Source organism: Rousettus aegyptiacus, unplaced genomic scaffold (assembly GCF_014176215.1).
Source record: "Rousettus aegyptiacus isolate mRouAeg1 unplaced genomic scaffold, mRouAeg1.p scaffold_m13_p_15, whole genome shotgun sequence".
NCBI lineage: Eukaryota > Metazoa > Chordata > Mammalia > Chiroptera > Pteropodidae > Rousettus > Rousettus aegyptiacus.
Window position 1 is genome coordinate 10238869 of NW_023416290.1, and position 18466 is coordinate 10257334.

General features: G+C 39.5%; 1 long non-coding RNA gene across 3 annotated transcripts in view; it reads right to left on the reverse strand.

Annotated features, from left to right (window-relative positions):
• Positions 1-18466, reverse strand: part of LOC107514827 — a 110187-nt gene that overhangs the window by 90224 nt on the left and 1497 nt on the right. For all 3 annotated transcript variants that reach the window (XR_004954590.1, XR_004954591.1, XR_001597889.2), the window contains exon 2: positions 6876-7056. This is a non-coding gene — a long non-coding RNA (uncharacterized LOC107514827). The remainder of the gene's footprint in view (positions 1-6875; positions 7057-18466) is intronic.

Below are 18466 nucleotides of genomic sequence, written 5' to 3' on the forward strand. Positions count from 1 at the left end.
CCAGTTTTATAAACATTAATACTTGTACTGGATATTTAATATAATTTGTGTGGTTAGCACCTTAGAATGCCCTTGCCATGTCTAGGAAGTATGAAGTCTTAAAAATGCTCTCTTCCCAAGGCAGAACCTAGAAAATATGGCTCCCCAATATCTTTTTCAGAATATGGGCATGTGACTTAGGCTCCCCTAAGGACAGGTTCAGAATGAGAGTTGCTACTCAACGGGTTTAAAATTTCAGTCACACAGACTAATAAGTTCTAGAAACCTGCTGTGCAACACTGTGCCTATAATAATACTGGATTATACACTTAGGGATTTGTTAAGAGGATAGATCTCATATCAAATGTTTATACCACATTTTTTTTAATTGATATAGAAAATTTCAAAAAAAAAACAAAAACAAAAAAGAGGGGGCGGGGAGAGCAACTTGAGAGGCTCCACAAGTCTCCAAAAAGAAAGGAGGCACCACATGGAACCCATGTAGGAGCAAAAATGGCAGCCAAGTTCATGGTGCAGAAATGGCAGCAGTGGGGTGGGGGCAGCAGGCGTGCCCCCGGTGCCTGTGGGTTAGTGAGGGCAAGGGTTAAACACATCAGACCAGTTCTGAACGCTGAGGTTGGACATCACTCTCAGACTCTTAGCTTTGAGCTTGTCCTCTCATAAATATCTATGCAATAAATTCCTCTCCTGATTTATCAGCCAGAATTAACTTCTGGTTGCACACAACACATTGTATTAAAACTCTTTTTGGGTTGCACATGAGAATAATGGCTCAGTTTTCCACACATACTCTAATTTTATATTTAGCCCAGGCATTATTTGCTGGATGTTACTTATAGATTTTAATCCATGGCTTTCGGTTCAAAGGAAGGTTTTCTTTCCAAAATGTCAGTGAAAATGGCATGAGTAGACCATGGAATAATATCTTTTCAAAATTCCAAATATAATTGCTCTCGTAAAGAAAGGGCTCAATGAAACAAGAAGTATGTTTGGATTTATCTTTAGAAAAGAGTTTTAATCGCCAGTGCTGGGTCTCTATGCCATACTGCAGAGATGCCCTCTTTTAGTTTGTATCTACAAAATATGGATAACAAGACCTATACTGTACATATATTGTGAAGATTAAAGGAGGTGACATTTGAAACATCGGTGAAGGGCCTGAGCCCCGAATCTTCCACACCAAGCAAAGTTTCCTAAATTTTACAAATGTGTAAGAACATAAGGTACAGGGTGCAGGGAAATTTTTTTTCCTGGTGGGAAAAATATTATATAATCAAAGCATGCAGGTATCTTCATTGATTGTGGGTAAATGATCATTAGGATTCCACCCTGATCTATTTTTCTTATATTCAAGGTATTGGACACCTCTTTAACTAAAAGAAATTTATTTTTTCTATCTGATGATGTTGATAGTCAACTGAGAAAAAAATATTTCAATAAATATTTCATCTAAAAAGAGAAGATCATTTAAATATAGGCTTTTTTTTTTTTTTAACTAAAACTTATTGGGGTCACATTGACTATTTGGTGCTCTGAGGTAATAAAGAACTTATTCTTAAAAACCTCAACTAACAAGACTAAAAGTTATCGGAAACAAACCATTCTGTGAATATGGTGAATAAGCAATCCGTCAGAGAAAATCCATGTTCCCAGGGAATTTGTGCATTTATTTAAAGATTTATTGAGCAATTACTGTGTGATTGATACTGCCAAGGTAATGTACAAACGAAACTGGGGGAAAAGTTTACGCCAATGCCTTCTCTCTTGGAAGTTTTTCTGTCCTCTGGATGACCCTTTGTTGCCTCCCACTGGAAGGTCTCACACTCCAGACTTTTCTTTATACCTTTCTACAAAAACTAACCTCTCTGGTGTACCCCAGGAGGAAGTGCTCTCAGCTAACTGTCTGTTGGAGGGTGTATCAATTTTCTCAAGCTGCCGAAACTAAATACCATTGACCAGGTGGCTTAAACAACATCCGTTTTCTCAGAATTCTGGAGCCTGGAAGTCCAAGATCAAGGTTCCAACCAGTTCATTTCCAGGTAAGGCCTCTCTTCCTGGCTTGGCTTTCTTTCGCGTGTATGGAGTAGTGGTGTGGGAGGGAAGGAGAGAGGAAGGGGAGGTAGAGAAAGAAGGGAGGAAGCGAGAAGAAAGGGACCAAGATGAGTGAGGAGAGAGAGGAATGGGGAGGAAGCAAAGAGGCAGGGAAGGGTGGGGAGGGGTATGGGGGGAAGAGAAAGAGAACAGTTTTCACCCTTCAGACCTCATTTACCCTTACCGCTCCCTCAGAGGCCCCGTCTCCAAATACGTCTACACTTGGGGTTAAGGCTTCAACATATGAATCGGGCCTGGACGACATTCAGTCCATATGTTAACTCGTTACGGAGGATACCGTTAACTCAAACACACCACTAAGAAAGGATTTTAACTTTCTTTGCACAGATGCACCTTCCACCAAGGCATCATGGCTTAACAGCCACGGGAAAGCATTTCTCATGATTCAGGAGGGTAAGGCCATCCTACACTTATCGTACGGCACCCGTGTCTACCCCACACCCCTGGGTGCAAAGAGCGTCCTCATCTTCGTGTTCAGTTGTTTTATTGTTCCTGCTTCTCCAGTGCCAGTCAGGAGCGTGCAGTAAACCACTGCACTGACGGCTGGGAAGGTCACACACTTTCGTCCCCGGACCTTCAAGCCACAGGCCATTTCTGTAATCGACCGAGGCCATGGCTTCGGCTTCACAAATAAGAGAAGGGGGGTGTCATCTCAATGATTCTGGCAGTATGCCACACGCCACGACTGGATTACCTCCCATGTTTTCCTAGTTGCTTATGCTCGTGTGTACGCAGCAACATACACACAAGCTTGCATCTCCTTAACCTTTAATTTTTCCTTCTACATTTACCTGCCTTTGGGGGAACTGACGCAGAAGTGTCCAAATTCAAGTATATATTACCATGTAGGAGATACAGATGGTATTGAGAAATCTAAAGGTTGCATTGCTTTTTCCTTAAAAACGCAAAAGGAGCCAAGATGTGTAACATATTTTTTTCCTATCCTCTTCTCATGTAGGATTCTGAGCAGCTGCTCTCTCGGCAGATACCTAACCTCAATAGCTATTCTTAAACACACACACACACAAAGGGAAGTCTTCAGGAACCTTCATTTAACAAAGATCTGTGCCCCAAACGTTTGTACTCAAAGAATCTCAACACTGGATTTTGTGGTAATACTTGAAACGTAGGGGAAATAAAGTATATTATGCTTCTCGGTAATCTGACAATATTCCTGGGAATTTAGATAGTAATATCGGAATATAGTAAGCTTCGCTCAGTAACTAATTGTGCTAATTGCAGTACGATCATTTTTTTAAATTGAGGCACAGAACTTCTAAGTGATTTGAGTATAGTTTGTTGTTCAATTAGTGGCCAAGCTAAGAATATAAGCCAAGTCCTTAAATTTTTTTTTAAACTTCTAGAAATTTCTAAACACACAAGGTAGTATAAGAAACTCCATGCTCCCATCAGCCAGTTTCAACAATTATCAATATTTCATTTTACCAAAGTTATTTCATCTTTCCTTCTCCAACTTTTACCTTGTTGCAGCCTTTTAAAGTAAATCCTAGACACCATATCATTTCTCCCATTAATACTTTAGGACTTATCTCTGATAAAGCAGTCCTTAGATTTTTAACATGTACCTGGGTAGATCAACAATTTTCAAACAGTAGGCAAAGAACTCAGACACCTAGCAAAATAGTCTTGGAGCCTTCTCTCACTTTTTCCCTCTTTCTTTCTCTCAAGAAGATATCCAAATCAATTTCATAGACAAATAAAGTAAAAAACAAAAACCAAAAATCTTGATAGCAGAAATGTAAAAGGTCAGATTTAAAGTTACTTTAAAACATTTCAGTATGTTCCAATTCTACCAAAAGCACAAGCAAATCCCTCTTTTATCTTCCTCCAAAAAAAATCAGGTTCCCGAAAAAAATTATGGTGTAGAAATTCCACTCTGGATAGTCCAAAAATCCTGAGGTCATATGAATGCTGTGTGCATATGTAATTTGCTATGGAAATTGTGGTGGTGTTTAATAAAATATAAATAAAATTCCTGAGTGTCCTGACTTTGTTAAATATTTATTTGGTATATAATTTAACAAAGGTTCTCTGCTATTACTATTTTATAGATTTGTGGAAATCGTTATTCTATTCTAATTTTAAAAAGGAATTTTAATTTCCCATTCATTAAAAGGCAATCCATTTACCGCAGAGGAAAATAACTTATGTATTGAGTGGCCATAAAGTCTGGAAACAGAAGCAACTATATATAATAAATGGCTTATTGATAGTACGTGACAATACATAACGTTCGATGTGTTTGTCCCTCGCTAGTGAGGCGTAGTTTAGTGTGCTGGGTAGAATAGCAATGAACAGGATACATCACGCAGCTTTTCTAGCAATCCTTGTGTATACCTTTGCATTGCATCGCCTTGCATGGGTAGTTCTCAGATGTGATTTCTGTAATCAGCAATGCCTGGGAATGGTAAAAATGCAAATTGGGGGCAGGGAGCCTCACTCCAGACCTACATACTCAGAAACTCAGACTCAGTAGTCCGTTTTATCAAGCTCTGCAGGTGATTCTGAGGCAAGCTAAAGTTTGAGAACCACAGGCTCAGACTATTTTTGTCTCTGATTTTCACTGAAGAAAAAAAAAACTTCCTGCATACCCCAAGCTAGATTTAGCAAACGATATAAGAGAATACCAGTTAAATTTGAATTTCTGATAAAAAACAAGTTTTTAGTGTAATTAGTCCATCACAGGATGTTCCACATATAAATCCCACTTACACCCAGGATATATAAGTATCCCCACGCATGCTTACACTAAGAATATTTGTGGCTTATCTGCTTATTTAAACTGATCTTCTCATCCCGTGTCCTGAGTTTTTCCGGCACCCACACCCGGGGGGTGTTCCGATCTGGCCAGCACTCCTCACGTGCCACAGAGCTACTTTCAGTCTAGTTTTAGGATTTGTCATCCTATCACTCTCGCCACTCTGGGGTCATGTGGTTGCTGACCTTCCCTGGCCTGTCAAGAGCATACACCAATCGATGGACACATAACGTGGTCTAACAGGGCAGAGTCGCCTGTATTTCCAAACTCCGTATCCACTCTGTAGGTAGGAATACAGTACGTCCTCATATAATATCCTTAACAGTTCTTGGAAACTGCCACTTTAAGCAAAACGACGCATAATGAAACCAATTTTACTACAGGCTAATTGATGTGAACAAGAGTTAGTTTTCTACAGCATATTTCTGATCACAAAAACATCACCAAACTTCTAAAGACCCAAAACACTTCTAATATTAAACCATGACATCAATGTGAGCTAGAACATACATTTATGAAAGATAAATTAAAACAATCATTTTCCTACCTGCTCAGTCCAGCTCAGGGTGGTGGTGACCAGAGCCCCTTCCAGCAGCTCCGGCCTCAAGGTGGGACCAATCCTGGGAAGGACGCCGTTCCTAGCACCCACCCACACGCCCTTAGATGAAGACAATGTAGACACAACCATTTACCTGCTGTGCACACCTGGAATGTGGGAGGAACCTGGAGTCCCCAGAGGAAATCCATGCAGATATGGAAAGAAAGTACAACTTCACACAGTGGCCCCAGCTGGTAAGGCTTTTTTTTTTCTCATTAACATCATAAGGAAACGATGTTGCATAAAGGACATTACTGGAGGACCCACTGTATTGGGCGTCAGCTGAAGACAAACGCTACAGAAATGTGACCAAATCTCGTCTAGCGAACTCATTTATGAAATGTAAAAACTTTTCTGTTTCATGTAAGAGTCTTGATTTCTAATACGAAATAATTAACTATAGATAAAAATGTTTTTATATCCCTTAGGACCACACATTGATGGTGAGTCCTTTCCTGGAACTATTTAAGTCAGAAAATGAAAACCAAATAATATTTGAAATCTAAATCTTTTCTAAATTAGTTTTATAAAGTCATTTGTTTTTATTTTTGAACTATCAGTCTGCTTTCTTTTTAAATTTACATAAAATGCATAGTTAGTGAGTTTTGACAAAGATACACCCCTACTCCACCAAGACACAGACATTTTTTTCACTCTAGAAAAGACCCTCAAGACATTTTCTTGTCCAATCCCCCATCTTCAGAGGTAACCATTGTTCTTATTTTTATCACCAAAGATTAGATTAGTTTGTTCTAGAACTTCATGGAATTACATTCATTTTCACATATTCAAAACATTTTGCTACCCGGTGACATCCCAGGACCCTTAGGGAGGGAAAGGCCTCCTGCGTCTGTGCCTCAGGGACAGGCTAGACCACAGTGGGACACCTTAAAGTAAGGACGGAGGAATGCAGATGCCCCTGCTCCAGCTAATGTAAGTTAAACATTCAAGTTATTTAATATTTTAGGGCTTTTCAAAGTACCCACTGGAGTAGCATCTAATTATCATTTTAAAAGTCTACTGCCCCACAGAACATAAAATTTAAAAACGCCAGCAGTATGTAATCTAATATCATCCTCCATGAAAAAAATATTCCTATGATGTTTTCTTTTGCTCACATTCCTGGGGGATCCAGGGATGAAAGACCACAAAAATCCAAATAGACATATTACTAGTATGGTTCATTTATATAGACATATACAAATGTTATCATCTGAGACAAATTTAGAAAAACACATAAAAAGAGTAAAATGTATTTTAAATGTACCCCCAAAATATTAATGCTCATCACAAATCCATACTCCCCCCACGAGTTATTCAGAATTTCTCAAAGGCAAACTTACCTGCAGATCCTTGAGCGAAGCCTCCAAATTCACTCTTACTCACCTCACTGGAAGTGGAGTCCATCCTCATCAGCTTCTGACGACCCTCACCGCCTCCATGTCTGAGGAGAAGCCTCACAGGTGACACGAGGCCTTCCTGTTTCTCTGCTGTCGAAGGTCGGGTCCTCCAGGTGCTGGTTCTGACACGGACTTCAAGGGGCACGATATTCATTAAGGATCAACACCTGTGAAAGGAAGTGGGCAGAAGCAGGTTGGGCCGAGAAAGCAATTGAACTGCGATGCAGACTCAACAAATGTACCCAGGAACTCTCGGGTGAATATTGGTGATGAGATTGTCCCTCACCAGGCCAGATGGCTGTGCCTCTATATCCCTGTCTCACTCAGTCACCAGATGCTGGCAGCTTCAGAAGGTGACCTTGGGCAAGGTGGCTCTCGGAGGTAAGGCACGCCGGAGACACCCAACAGTTTTCACTGTTTTGCTGACCAGTGTATGTTCCACAACTGGACACCAAACCCTTCCTTGGAGGGTTTGTAAGTACTCGCACAACTATCCTCCTCCAACTCTTTCTACAAGAGCCATATGGATTTCTCTCAATTCCCCAAGGTACTATGCTCAATCCCGGAGTGGGTCCGCATGCCTGGCACACTTTCCCCACCCCCTTCACCAGGCTAACTCCTTCCCATTCCTCAGATCCCACCCTGAGGAAGGCCCGCCCTCCTCTACTCCTTTAGAATACTCCTCCTGCCTGTAATGTGCTTAACGCCTTTATTCCCTGCTTAGACTCCCTCTATGACGCCAGGATGGTACAGGACTTGTTTGGGCTGTATAGTCAGTGTTGAGCAATGTGCCAAGCATAAAGTAAACTTTCAGCGTGTATTTGATACACGGAGTCATTAACTTGATATACCTAGTATTTTAGTCTGGGTTCCCCCAGAGGCAGACTCGAAAGCAAAGACTCAAGTGCAAACCCTTTGAGAGGAGATTCAAGGAAACACTGGTGAGAAAGTAAAGAGGTGAGACAAGAAAGGAAAGGCCACCAATTCATTGCCCATTACCACTTTGGACAATGAGCTTAGTCCCGCTGGGGAAATCCGAGAACCAGCAGCGAACGTGTGCCTTGAAGACATCCATCCGAACATGAGCGACCAACCACCTATGGTATGATTCCATTTGTATGAAACGTCCAAAATGGGCCAATTCATAGAGACACCAAGTAGATGAGTAGTTGTCAGAGGATGGGAAGTGGAGGGGGCAGGGAGGGACTCGAGAGTAACCCCATAATTAGCATGAGGGTTTTTTTTAAGGAGGGATAGAAATGTTCATACTTTCGATGGTTGTACAACATTCTGAATTTTATGTTATGGAAATCAGTAGAATGAATTACAATAAACAAATGAAGGAGCTGGGATCTTAATACAGTAGCTTCATTCGTTAGTAGGGGCTGCTGGAGGCTGGGGGTGTTCATTTCTGCAGCATGCCCAGCGTGCCCCAGCACCAACAAGGTAGGCTCCAAGATCAGGGCAACCTTTGCAGTCTGGAAGCATGATGCACTGACTGTGGGTAATAAGGGGGTGTGGGTAGGGCAAAGACAGGCTGAGTACTTAGCAAGAGACAGACCTAGCAAACCCACTTGGCATATTCGAAAATGAGCCATGCTGTAAAGGAGGAGGATCCACTCAGAAGCCTCCAGCTCCAAGAATATATTTGTCTAAACCTATTCTAAAACAGATCAATACATGGATGACATGTTTAGGGAGCCCAATTATCTCAGCTGTAACCCCAAATCAAGTAAAGCTGTGGAAGAAGAAAAGAACAGTGCTTTCAGTAGGAAACAGAATTGTGGTAGGGTGACTAATAACACCCCTCCAAAAAAAAAAAAGAAAAGAAAAAGAAAAATTCCACATTGTAATCCTCAGAACCTGTGAATGTTCCCTTTTAAGGCTGAAGGGACTTTGCAGGTGTGATCAGCTTAAAGATTTTGAGATGGAAAATTATCCTGAATTACCTAGCTGAGCCCAGCGTCATTAATCACACAGTTCTTGTAAGAGGGAGAAAGATCAGTTGCCAAAGATGTGCCAACCTAAACAGGTCAGGGTGAGACGCCTTGATGACAGAGAGAGGGGCTCGCCAGCAAAGGCAGGTGACGCTAGAAGGTAAAAAGGGTAGCTACATAGACCCCTCCCCCTTAGGGCATCCAGAGAGAACCAATCCTTGACTGCACAACTCCGTGTTGTTTTAAGCCACCAAATGTGTGATAAGTTGTTACAGTGGTGACTGCAAATGAATACCAGGACTGAGAGCACTTTCCCAGGATGGGTTGAAAAAGTAAACACCATCACTTCCTCCCTAGAATACACTGCAAAATTTGAAAGGGTCTTGAAACCACTTACAAAGTCAACAATACATTTTGTATCTTGGCTTTATGTTCAATATAGCTAGTCCATTTTTCAGTCTCTTAAAAGATCATACTTATACTTACCTTCATACGATTTTTCAGGATTAAACAAACATTTGAAATAGAGTGTGTGTGTTTTTCATTTTAGTAAATTGAATGTTACAATTTACCTTTTCTAGACTTTGGATTTATAAATTATATCTTGCCAAGTAAAAATTCTTACTAGAATATTGACATATGAAAAAAAAATCAGTGGATAAATTCCCAGGAAGTGACATGTTTAGAAATCAAAAAAAAGACTGTAAAATTCAGTAAATAGAAATATTCCTACTACACATCAGCAAATATCCGAGTATATTCAATGTATGTTGGAGGAAGAGGGCTGCCAGGCACAAAGGTGAGTCTGTGAGGTTCTGGAAGGTGCAAGACAGGGGAGGGGAAAGGAGCGAAGTCTTAGCAAGTTGGGAGGGGCTGTAGGGGGCGGTGGTAAAGGACATAAATGAAGCGAGGTGTTTCGGGGACACCCGGTAAAAGGCTCGGGCAACTTATTTCTGATTCTAGTCTATTCTCCACATAATCGCCAGATAACATAAAATTCAATCATATCATACCTCTGTTTGAAATGCTCTGAACTTTGTTAGGTTAAAATAAAACAAAAAGCCACACTCCACAATCTCAATGGCATGTAAAGCCCTTGGTGACTAAACGCCAGCCCACTTGTTCAGCTTTATTCACCAGCATCCCAGACTCTCCACGGTTCCTGAAACCCCTCAGTGCCTCCCACGCCTCCGGGCCCTGGCGAATCCTGCTCCCTCTGACTGAAATGAGTCCTTCTGTTTTTACCACATATTCATCACTCGAGCCTAAGTATCGGTGAAGTTTCTGCTAGAAGTAATTCATCACGGGCCTTAAGAATCCCTCCCTGCACTTTTTTTTTTTTTTTTTTTTGCTGGGGATGCCAAGAACACAAGGCCCTGACTATTCTTTACCCTGGCCATTTCTGAGCGGTGTGCTTGCAGAGAGCAATCACGAAGGCTGAAGTAGCATTTTCCTTGCCTCTCACTAGAAAAATGGTAAATCCCTTAAGCTCCGTGTTTCCCTTCTGTAACACAACTTACGGCATGTACCTGCATTCATCGAGGTCCACCTGAGCACCCCGTGGAACAAGGAGAGCATGGGAACCTGGTACCAACATCATGCTAGTGCTACTCACTGTACTATGAGTAATAAAGTCATTTGTCTCTGACCCAAGAGTCTCATGTCTTCTGTTGGCATCCATGAAATAGTACCAGGCTAGCTTGTTAGCTTGTGATTAGGGTAGAACTTCAGATCCTTCACAGACCTTGATAGTTCTCCATCTCTCCAGACAAGCTTTGTAGTATCTTATATCTGTAATCTTATAATACTTGCTTGAATAAAATGTAACAGTATCATATGAGGATATGGGTCATGGCATATAGGAGATGTTCAGAAAAGTATTCGTCAAATAAATAAAGTACGTCCAGTTCGGAAAAGGTGTCTACTCTGATAACTGCTTCATTTCCCCCTTACTAAAACTGGGCCCATTTAAGGAAAACAGAAAAAATGAAACTTCTTTCATTTTCAGAGTGTTCCTTAAATGACTAATGTTCTGAAGATCTTGGAGAATCTAAGAGTGACAGTATTCGGCTTTTTCAATCTATCCTAATGTCAGTTAAATTTGGCCAGGATGATTCTGTTAATTCCTAGACTTTAAGAAAAATCCATTTTTAAAGTATTGATTTTCTAGTTTGGAGAACATATTTTCTGTTCTTACGAACTGAAGGTTAAGTCTACATTTCAAGAGTTTGAATAAGATCTTTTTCTTGAATTTTGTAAGCTAGAGAATAAAACTCATTAGTTGTTGGCTTTTTTTTTTCCTCTCAGTGATTTTATCATTTTTGCAGCCAGGAGGCATGATAGTACATTAATAAGCTGAAAAATAATAAATGAATACGTAGACTTTTACTTGGTTATGAGATCACGAAGAGAAATTGAGAAAATGCAAAGTAGCAAACAGGAGCAGCTGTTAGAAAGCCCCAGAAATGAGGATGTTAGAATAGACGTCTTTCTAGCCCAAGGCAACCAGTTGGCTTACAAGATAAAAGCCAAAGTTATCCCATTAATGAGTTACACAAGAAACACGTCCTTCTTCCTGTCCAAGTAGTGGTGAAAGAAGGAATACTTATTTTACTCAATTCAAAACCAGTCAAAAATTTAGATTTAAACGAAGAACTGAACTCTAAGACTCTAATATTTGAAATGAGATTTATAATGATGAAAATGTGTATCTTATTTTTCAGATAGCCCATGGGCAGGGCTGAGTTCCCGCTAAAAGTTGACCCTTGTTAGTTAAATGGAGGAGACAGATCCGGTCCCTCAGTCCCTACTGGCACGGTGACCTGTGAGGCCACGCCAAGGGTATAGTAATACACATTTGTGCTCCAAGCGGTGCCTTGCACCTCCCACGCTGACTCCAGGCCTCGCTCTATGTGGAAAGTTTAAAAAAAAAAAAAAGCCAGATGTTTTATCAAAACATTCCAAAATTTGGAATGGCTTGAGAGAATGCTGCACATTTTACTCAATCTTAATCTTCTTACCTTAATTTTATCCTGCATTTGAAAGTGGGAATCTGGCCCCATGGAAATACCATTACTGAAAGCAACGTGAGTAGAGAGGGGGAGATGAGTCTCCCAACATTTGGAAAAATGGATAGTGTAAACTCTCATAATTTTGTCGGCTGAGCTGTACTGCCTTCGTTGTGTGTCAAGCCAGCATGTTTGATCTGCATTTTGGGCTCTGGGAGGAATGCAGAGAATCCTCAGGGTTTTACCCAGGAGTTTGGGTGCTGCTCCTACTACTACTGACGCAGAGGAGTGGGACGTGCAGAGATGACCAAGGCTAGGCCTTACATTGGCCAATCTGCCCTTTTTCCTGCAAAGCTGGAACAGCACGGCACCTTCTACTTTAAAGCTTCATATGTCAATTATAACTCTCACTCCACCAACACCTTATAATAGCTCAGAGGCCAGGAACAAAATGAAATTATGTTAAACTATTAGACTTTAATAATTAGATAGTTCATTTAGAGAACTTGAGATTCAGCAGTGGATGAAAGGGGGAGGGGAAACGCTGTTGAAAACAAAAGTAGCTTAGGAGAAAGAAAGACAATTCTCCAGTCTTAATACTCCTCTCCTCCTATCCACCTTCCCTTTTCCGCAAGGCCTCTGCCTCCAAACTCCTCTTGCCCTGCAAGTCCACACTGACAGCTACTGCAGGGAATAGGGTTATGGTTCCAGGCTGTCAAGGATGTGTGTTTTGATATGTTTTGTGTTGCAAACTGACCTAGCAGTGTGAATGCCAATGAAATCATCCCTTGTGCCATCTTGTGTGCTTGGGTAATAAGATGAGGACCTTTGGCAAAGACACCCTCATGGGCACCCAGGGAAATCCAGAGCTCCTGACTGTGTGGCTCATGCACCATGAGAAAAGCCTTTCTATCCTAGCCACTCAGGTTTGTGCTTGGGTCCACTAACTTGTGGGTTTGGGTTATTCTGGAGGTTTTGCTTCCATCTTTTCAGGATGGGAAAATAACTCGTGAAAGCTGTTTTTAACTTCCTCATCTGTAGTAAGAGAAATAACAGGGCTCGAAAATTAGAGTCGCCTAGTTACCTCTCTGCTCCAAAGCTGCCTACTAGAGGCTGGTACTTTTCCATGTTCTGTGCTATGTCTGCATATGCCCCACCCCAGAGTGAAAAGTAGGAACCATGGAAACGACTTTGCAGACTTGTTTCTTGGGAGAAGTAGACTTAATAGAATCCCTAGATTGGCAAGTTGTTTAGACCCGCTCCAACTTCCCCAGAGGCAGGGCTCCCGGAATTTTCCTTAAGGTCCATGAGGATGGAGAACATTTTTATGTTATTAAATTCTACAAAGATTGTAGGTAAACCAACTCTTAAGAACAAAATTGCATTTAAGGGAGTTATATGGGAAACACTAAAAGGCCAAAATATACTGAATTGCTATATTGGGCAATATTTACTTTCCCCAGGTTTTTACTAGAATGATGAGAATATTCTAAAAGGCGTCATTAATCTTGGCTAATTATTACTACCATTCACAACTCAGTTACCCTGAACCAGATTTCTCACATAATCCCAAATAGCTATTATTCCTGACTCTATTTCTATTAATGGCACTAATAATCTTCTGTTCACTCAGCCATAAAATGTCAGTTCTATCTCTGACTCCTCTTTATGGCACTCCTTCTCTACCCAATCAATTGCCGAATCCTGTATTTCCTTTAAAAAGTGGCCCCTAACTTTCCTTTCTACTAAAATCCTAGTTGCAGTCTAGCTCTGAACTGAAATGGTCTCCCAGCTCCACACCTCTCTCTCCAACCCATTTTGAACATGGTCGTTTAATTAACTTACTCATATCATCTCTTGGGTTATAGGATCTGTTTAAAAGTCTTACGGGACTTTCTATTGCCTACGGCAACAGTTCCCATCTGGCAAGACAAAGCGCTTTGTTCTTATACCTTTCATGCTTTGCAAACATCCTATCAATTTTTGATCAACAGGCAGAATTCATTTTTGCCAGCCTTCGACCTTTCGCAGCAATTCTGTCCAGCGGAATGCTGATCTGAGCAATGCGTGGCGTGCGAAAGTGCAAACGGCTACCAGGAAGAGGGACAAGACTCCGAGCAGCATCCGGTCTGCGTCACGGGAATTATCTTGTGTTTACGGGAACTTGTGGGAACATCGCCTTGGAGTATTCGAGAGTGCGCGGTCTGGGAGTAAAAACTCTTCCAAAGGAAACATGCGGAAGGCCAACCGACTGAATAGTGAAGTAACTATGGATGACTGTATAGACACCGTGAGACCATAACTAACTACACCGTGAGACCGTAACTACACCGCGGACCGTAACTACACTGTACCACTGCTTGTGCTGCAATTGTTGTTTGCTCATTTTGTGTTTTCCAGATTTTTAATCCTTTCCATCGTCCTGCTAAAAGTCCTAGTCTTTGAAGGTGTGCCACAACCCGAAAGATTGAAAATTATTCGTCAATAAGACTTAAGTCCGAATTCTTTACCACAACCTAGGAGGCTCTTCTCATTCTGACCCCAACCCTCAACGCTTGCCCCTTGAGTCCAAGGGACCACACATTGCCGTTTGACTAAGCCAGCTCTTTCGCATCTGTGGGAATTTGTATGTGGGAGAAATGTTCTGTTGTGTTTTTTTCTGCTCTTATTTATCAAGACCCAGTTACAATACTATCTTCTCCCTGATTTTCTGTGACTCCCCCAGTAATTGTTCCTATCATCCTTTGCATGTGTTTTTATTAAAGCATGTACCCTCACATTGTGTGATGAATGCACTGGGCCTGTCTCCAAGACATCAAAGATTGTGTCTGAATTCTCAAGAACACAGGTTTAACCTCATTCATCCCTGAATTCCCAACTGTTGAAATAGTACAAACCCTCAATAAATGTTTGTAGAATTGTTTTTCCTGCAGTTCAAGCTACCTATGACCTATTGCTAATTAGTCTTTCACAAATTATGTCCCATAACTCTGCTGCATGTACTTTAAACTCTAACCAAGCTACATTCTTTACTGTTCCTGAAATCTTCCTTACCCTTTCCCACCTCTACAAATGAGCTCATAGTATTCAAAGGATTCTTCCATCTGGGACACTCCCCCTCTCTCTGTGATATCTGCCACTGATAAAAATTCTACCTATCCCTTTGATCAAGCCCAAACCCATTCTCCCAAAAAGTCAACCCTGATACCCAGACTAAGCATTTTCTCTGAACTTTTTCATGTTTGGTTATAGAGCTCATAGGACACTCAGTACAAACCACTCTGGAGTATAGTCACTTGAGTATATTTTACCTCCCTTACTAGGGTATAATCTCCTTGAGGCAGGAAAGATGCCTTATTCATTTGTTTTCTTGTTGGTACCTATGCAATATCTTGCACATAGAAGGTACAGTTTTTCAAAGACATAAATGAATGAAATGATATACGTCTAGTGTATCATGCTACTCACCATATTCTACTTGCATGTGCTATCGTACAATGAAGTTATAGTTTATGTACCAGGAGACATTTCAACATTTCCTTGGTACATTATGCAATTGTTATTGTGTGTGGTAAATTCTACCACACTCTCAACAGTCTTGTGGGCCTGTTTGCTTAATGAGGTAAATTTTAAAATCCTACACAGGACGGAGGTGTTAACTAACCTTATCATAGTAATCATTTCACAACATATATGTGTATCAAATTGCCACATTGTACATCTTAATTCACATATGTTATATGTCAATAATATCTCAAAAAAAGCTAAGGGGAATCCCTACACAGATGTCCTAATTTATGACACAGTAATAAGTTCTAATACAAGTGAAGTGAATTCTTTTTTTTTCCTTCCCCAGGCAAAATTAGTTCCTCTCTCTACTTTGCTTCAGTTCACATATCTATTATAGTAATTATTTCCACTGCTTAGTAGTTATATGTTTTTACATTTATCTCTCCTGCTAGATTTTGACCTTCTCAGGGCTAAGAGCCATGTCTTACCCATCTCTCTCTATTGATCAGTCTATAATAATTAGTTTATGTAAAAAATATGTATATATTTACTTTATATTTATACTTACATATAAATATTATGTAAATATGTACTTAATATTTATATATAAGAGTATGAGAAGTATATATAAATTTATGTAACTATTTTGCCTGGCAATAGTCTCCATTTAATAAATATTATTGAAATAATGAATGGACGTTTTAAATGGTCAATACTTTTAAAACTAACAGTTTGTTTTCAGATCTACTGAGAGGAAAGGAAAAAAAAAAAAACTGAAGTGGATACTAAGAAACATTGGTGCCCAAATAGTAGTTGGATAGGAATACAAAACACTGAAGAAGCAATAATAAAAGCCAATAGTCAAACATGATTCCAGTTCATAGAACTTTCTGGTCTGATATCAGTTGGATTGTATTTAGCCACTGGGGTAATATTGGTCTTCCACAGCAATTTACAGCAATGTTTCTCAAACCTGAGTAATGAACAGACCCCTTTTAAAATATAAGGATCCTCTAGACTCAGACTTGCCATAATTTGATTACTTCATTATTATTTAAATATGTAAAAATGTAAAATGAGTTCCAAATATCTTACACTTGTGGACTTCATACAATAAAAAATAAATTTACAAATTAAGTTTAAATGAAATTAGAAAAATTGATAAAATTCAAATTAGCAACATTGTGATGAATGACGCCCTTTTACTAAAACTGAATTGCCATTTGCAGTAAGATGTGGTACCCACATCTAAGGTGGGCTCTGTTAGGGTCCTTGTGCCTCTACTACCCAAATGTGTCTTCTCTCAGAGATCACTTTATTCTCCTACTACTTTTCTCTATTCAAACATCATTCTACATATAAGCACAGAGTCATTTGACCTTCACTTGGCATAAATCCATCATTTTATCATTAGCCCATGAGAATTAGAGTAACCCTGTGCTATGTTACACCTACCCAATAGCAAAATAAAAATATTGACATGAAATTATTAGACAGTATTCTATTATAAAGTGGTCATCCTGATGAGTCATGATATGCTTATGATATGCTTAACATTTTAGAAGATTATCATCAAATGCAAACCATCAATTTAGACCCAAGGATCTCCCCCTTCTGTGTTGTAAAACACTATTTTTCACAGAGACAGGTGCCAAGGACCTCCACCAACGCTTCAGCCTAATGGCTACTGCCTCTGAAAATATTAAAGCTGCACAGCTTTAAAAATTGCTTTTTAATCACACTTTTCCTTTAGCATGACTGGTAAGTTGTATATATCCTCTACATACTTTATTTAAAATTGTTATGGACACGGATCATTGGAGGATTTCAAAAGTCCAAGGGATTTTATACAACAGTGACAGAAAATCATTCCGAAATGACAGTAATGAACAACAATAAGGAAAAAAAAATAGCCTTCAAGTTTTTGCAAGCATATAAGTCAAAAACCTTATTACATTTGCAGCAATCTACTGTTGTAAAACATGACATGAAGTTTGAAATTCAAAAGATTCCTTTGAAAAAAAATCAAAGGGAGTTCAGAAAGACCAAGATTGCAAGGGGCTTAACCTCACACCACTACAGTCAGAAAATCATTAAGTACTGGCCTATTGACATTCGGTCAGACGTGCTACTGTTATAGAACAGTTAATACCTGAGAGACTTAAGACATGCAATGGTGAAAACCTTGACAAAATGTAAATCTAGAATTATGCAATGCTTTTGGAACAAAAGTAGAGGAGCAACAACAATAAGAAAAACAAAACAAAAACAAAAAAAAAAACAGAACGACTTGTAAAATTTACCAGAAATTCAGAGCTATTCCTATGAGTCTTAGTTTCTCATTCTTCAGATTGTTTTAATTGGAACTTTTAAGTGCAACGGTAACAGAAATGTTTTCTAATCCAAATCCAAAAAAACAAAGCAAAACAACACAGACGCACTCCCAAAAGTCAGCACTCGAGTGGGAAAGGACTTGACATTGGATCTGAGAAAATGTATGAAGAAAACAATACATGTGGGAAACGAGGAAATACTATGAACATTAATTTTAAAGAATAATATCTAATGTGATCACACTTTCAGTTTTTCATTATAAATTTTATGAATACATTTGAAATGTGATGCAAAGTATCCATGTTTTGAAATCAGCTATAAATACAATTTCAGTAAATGAAAATGCTACATTACTACATTTAAATGTTTTCTGTCAGGCCATATTCTAATCTTACATCTCATGAACTTATGTTTATATGCCTTTTTTATTCCTCAAGTGGAAACTATAGGTAAGCAAAAAGAAAAAAATAATTCTCTATTGTCACCACCCGAAGATAATATAAACATTTTTGGTTATGTCTTTTCAGACTTATCAAAGCTCAGTGTATCCATTATGCTGTAACCTGATTTTTCCCCCAGTTACTATAATGTGGACATCCTTTCTTGTCAACATATAAACATGCCACCATTTTTAATAGCTTCATAGTGTTTCATTGTATGGACATGCTATAATTTACTTAACCAGTTCCGCACAAGTAGACATTTAGTTTGTTTATTATAAAACACTGAAAAACAACCCATTCTCCGTCCTGCACCCAGAATACTTTTTTAAAATATAAATCAGATAA